General features: G+C 34.7%; 1 long non-coding RNA gene across 2 annotated transcripts in view; it reads right to left on the bottom strand.

Moving 5' to 3' along the window:
* Positions 1 to 4,565, bottom strand: part of LOC140332110 (uncharacterized) — a 19,555-nt gene extending 14,990 nt beyond the window's left edge. The window contains exons 1-3 of one of the 2 annotated variants that reach the window (XR_011921034.1): positions 4,501 to 4,565; positions 3,364 to 3,587; positions 1,606 to 1,655 (exon numbers count right to left, since the gene is read on the bottom strand). This is a non-coding gene — a long non-coding RNA (uncharacterized lncRNA). The remainder of the gene's footprint in view (positions 1 to 1,605; positions 1,656 to 3,363; positions 3,588 to 4,500) is intronic. The other variant, XR_011921035.1, reaches the window with a different exon arrangement.

Below are 4,565 nucleotides of genomic sequence, written 5' to 3'. Positions count from 1 at the left end.
TATTCTATATTTCTCTGCTCTAAGAGCCCTTTACAAATGTAGAGGTTAAGACTCGATTCTTCAACTCACAAATATTGTCCTTGTATCTATTCAAGTCCTTAAATTGAACTGCTTTCCACTATTTACTATATGCAACATTTATGTGTTTATGTAAGTTCTCTTCCTAAGGTTTCTACCATAGCCGACATTCTCTGTATCCCTTATTAAATGATTTATCCTTCTCTGCACTTCTTTGTGTACTGGCACAATTATGGGTCTTATTCATAAATCAGTGGTATGCCCAATTAATAGTTTTGTATTAGAGGCTATGCTGGCATATTTATAGAAGCTCTAATGTGTGTGTACTATGCTTGCTGCTGTACTTTTGATGCAAGTGAAGCCCTATCATTGAAGAGTGCAGGCTACACAAAATCAAACATTTCTCACTTGATTCTGCATTTTAGAAATAAAAACCTTAACTTCAGTGTGGATTATTGCTACTAATACCCTGCAGTTGGGAAACCACGCTTGTTTATAGAGAGGTCGCTTTGATTTCACTTCTGAGTCTTCACCTGTTCAAATACTAGATAGTATTTTCTCCTCTCGAAGTTTTCCAGTTGGCATTGCATAGTGTTATCTTGATCGATGTAGGAACTGATCATTTTACCTGCAACTACTGTACATTGCTGAGCACCACAAAAAACATTACAGGACCCCCCAAACTGTTTTCATTGCAGTCTAATAGGAATTTTCTAACTACATACATATTCATACTGTTTAAAGTTTACAAAATACACCAACATCCAAAAGTAAGTTGTGATGCATTTGACAATGTGAATTTATAAATGTGGGTTATCAAAATATGCCCCTTAAATAGTAAACATGTAGCAGTAAATTCTGAGGTCTAATTGAACTACTCTTACAGTAAGCATAACAAAGTAACAAATGCTCCATAATTTAATGACAGATATTGCATACAGAATCGATGCTGGCTGAATTGCCTGAACTGTATGCTCAGCAAACCCTAGGACTATGACAACTGTTATTGTCCAACATTTAGATTCGTAGGTACCTCTAGTTTTATCCTTATTGGATTAGCTGAACAAAATGGCAGGAGCCCACCCAGTAGGACAGAGCTTCTGTCATTACGTTCACCCCTTTGCCAATCCTAAACACATCTGTCCCTGGATGCTACCTTACAGAAACAGACAAGGCATCATAAAATAAAGATAATCTGTCTTTTACCCATCCCTACTTTGCCACAATTACATATCTGCCTTCATTTGTGTATTACTTTTGCCCATCTCTTGGATTGGAAACTCTGTTGAGCAGGGCCCTCTTCTCTTGTGTCCTGTGTCATTGTTTTTTTATGTAGGCTTGTCATTTGCAACCCCTATTTAATTCACATCCCTGGTTGGGTTGCCTATTTATAAATAAGTCGTATTAATGATAACATTATTAGTGAATATTTATACAATAGGAACAGTTTTCTGTTCTGAAATTATAATGATATTGTTCATGAAGGGTATGTAGTTCGGACCATTAAGGTAAACAGGTGGACTGGCAGAAAGTGTACCTGAACTACAGACGTATTTTTAAAATTTAAGTTATTTCTATGAAACTTACCTTTACTTTGCATCTGTATAGTTCCATTCCTGAGATATTCCCATTTCAGTCTGCATGCAGTAAACAAACAAAGTAACAGTATGTAGCTAATAATGCTTCAGAGGATAACATTATTTATTTAAAAAAGACATTCCCTGGTGGGAATCAATTACTGCCCTTGAAACACATGGACCTGGTGGGAATCTTCCAAGTTCATGTGTTTCAATGGCAGTAATTGATTTAGCACCAGGAAATGTTTGAGAGAATGAGATGAGAATCAGATTTCCTGTCTTATAAGTAGAGCCCTCACTTTAATGCCCCCACATCTATTATGGTTGTAGATTTTTTTTTTAAATATTATGAGATTAAAACATGCATTGTTATTTTTTTAAATCATAATTCTTTATTTTCTATTGGATTAGAAACAAATTCAGTAACACGCTGAATTATTTATTATTTTTTACACATCAATTTACCATAGTACTTACAAAGTGATTTTTGTCTAATTTGCTCCTTAGACACCCAGAATCTGATTTTTCTGCACAGATCTCCAAATGTTTACTTTTTCAACAATATTCCATGTTACCACTAACAAAATAACAATAAATAATTTCCGTCACATAACCAAATCTTGCTTTTTTTGTTAAGATATTAAAAATCAAATTGAAGACAGAGTACCTGGATAATGTCCAAGAATTACATTTTGTTTGCTCAGCATACACAAGTGTTATAATACAGTAAAAATTGTAATTTATTTTGATCTGTTCAGTATCAAGAAAAGGAGAACAAGTGGAGCATGGAGATTGCAAGACCGTGCCCAGAGATTTATTAACAACGTTGTTTCAGAATATTCTTTTATGCTGTGAAGTTATTTATTCGAAAACAGGTCTGTTTGTCTCTTTCTTTCCATATAAAACAGGTATTTATTTGGGATTGGTTTTAAACTAGATAGACAAAATTGAAGTGTACATCTTTTCCGTGTCATAAACAAACTGTTTTCCTTGCAAGGAATTATTTTAATCTGTACGCTGATAGAAAACCAATTTTACATCATCAATCTACACTAAACATGATTAGAAACACTCCTATCTTTTCAATCCAAAAATGTTTCTTCTGAATGCATTATTGACTGCTGTGTTGAAGGTTTTCTAGAAAACATTGAGCCTCCTTTAGCATTGGTGTAGCTAACAGCCACAGGGCCATTGTTTACAAATTTATTGGACCACCTGTGGTTTATAAAACTTTGACAGTCTCATAACACCCTGAAGGTGCAAATTTTCTGGACATATGGAATGATACAAGTTTAATAAGTTTATATGAGTCATACAGAGGTTACAACAAACAGGATATGCTAGAATGAGAAATTATTGTGTAAATCTTTTAGCTTGTAAACATATGAAATTAGTGATCATTGTTGGCCATCCTGGACCTTTTGGCCCACGGGCAAATGCACTTTCTGCACACTATGCCGTATCCAGCCTTTAGGCACTTACTATGCCGGCCTTGGAGACCCATAGAGATAATATTCAACAGATTAGCACAGTTTACACAAATTATGAGCAAATAGGCTAATTTAATACTAAACTGTGAGCTTTGAAATGTAATATTTTGGAAAAGATGTGGGGATAAAATCATCTTCCGCCATAATACTGCCAACTGTCCGGTTTCCTAACTAACTTATCATACTGAAGTAATAAAATGGGCTGGTAACTTAAATATACAATCTATGACATCTATAATGCTCCTTGACAGAAGTGAATTACTGCAGGTAGTTCTTACCTTTCTTGATGGCTTTGGCAGGGAACTCATTCTTGTGAATGTTTCTTTGAGGTACTGGGATGTTTCCTTTTCACATCTACTCCTGGAAGGTAAGAGAAGTCACTTCCCAGAGTCTTTATTACTTTTCCATCAGACAGGCCATATACTTCAGGACAGTAATTATGTTTGTTCAATTGACATTCATTGGACTTTGAAGCTTTGGTTAGTTGCTATAGTTTGTGTAGCTGTGGAAACATTAAATGCAAGGAATTATGACTTTTGTTTTTAGATTTTTATTTTATAAATTTGAATTTTTTAATTTAAAGCAACTTTGAATCTATTACTGTGATTATACATTTAGATTTGTCTTGGCACCCTACCATTTGGGTACTAAACACACAAGCATTATTGCCATCAAGTTTAGACAACCCTATCTCAGTCTCCCCATGTCAATGTGTTGTAATACTATCAGATTATACAACAGTTTGGTCCAACTACTTAAAAAAACACCACTGTAGATACAGGTACAGCTTGAAGTTAAAGAAAAACTGTCTCTGAAAAAAACAAGGTCAAAAAGGATTTATTAAAGTATTTGAATGCTGATCCTAAAATGAGAATTCAGCTGATGAGAGAGGGTATATCACCAAAGTCTTTTGGTGAAGGTTTCCTTTTACTTCTTAGTTAAGTAAGAAATTGAATAAAAACCTTTTTGGGAATCAGAGACTCCTTGGTAGATGTATATGTGATTACACCTACTGAAAAAAAGAAACAAGAGCTACTTATTTCAATTAAAACATAAAGGTATATGAGAATGATTGTGAGTTCCCTTAAAAAAAACAATTTCTGATTTATATTAATGTCTGTTAATATGTGTATGACCCATCTGGTCAGAGTTGCCTGACACATCATAGACCTTCATGCACACAGGTGGCCTAGCAGTTCACTTGGTTAACAGTCCTGTTATCAAATCAGAAGAATTTAATTTCCACTCACTGCAAAGGTGGCACAACTGTGTAAAGCAATACAAAAACTGACGTACACTTCACAAAAATTACAGCACATCACTGCCTTTGATAAATTATCCTTTTTTCTGCTTGTTCCAAGCTTGTGTCAAGAAAAACATAAAACCAGTCATGGGAAACAAAATGAAAGCCTTACCAGATTTTAGGGTCTACCTCTAATAGTCCTGTCTGCCCTTTTGAGAGTGTCTTAGCAGATTGCTG

This window comes from Pyxicephalus adspersus, chromosome 1 (genome assembly GCF_032062135.1).
Source record: "Pyxicephalus adspersus chromosome 1, UCB_Pads_2.0, whole genome shotgun sequence".
NCBI classification, from domain to species: Eukaryota; Metazoa; Chordata; class Amphibia; order Anura; family Pyxicephalidae; genus Pyxicephalus; species Pyxicephalus adspersus.
Note: the sequence above shows the minus strand (reverse complement) of the source record. Positions and strands in the feature narration are given on the sequence as shown.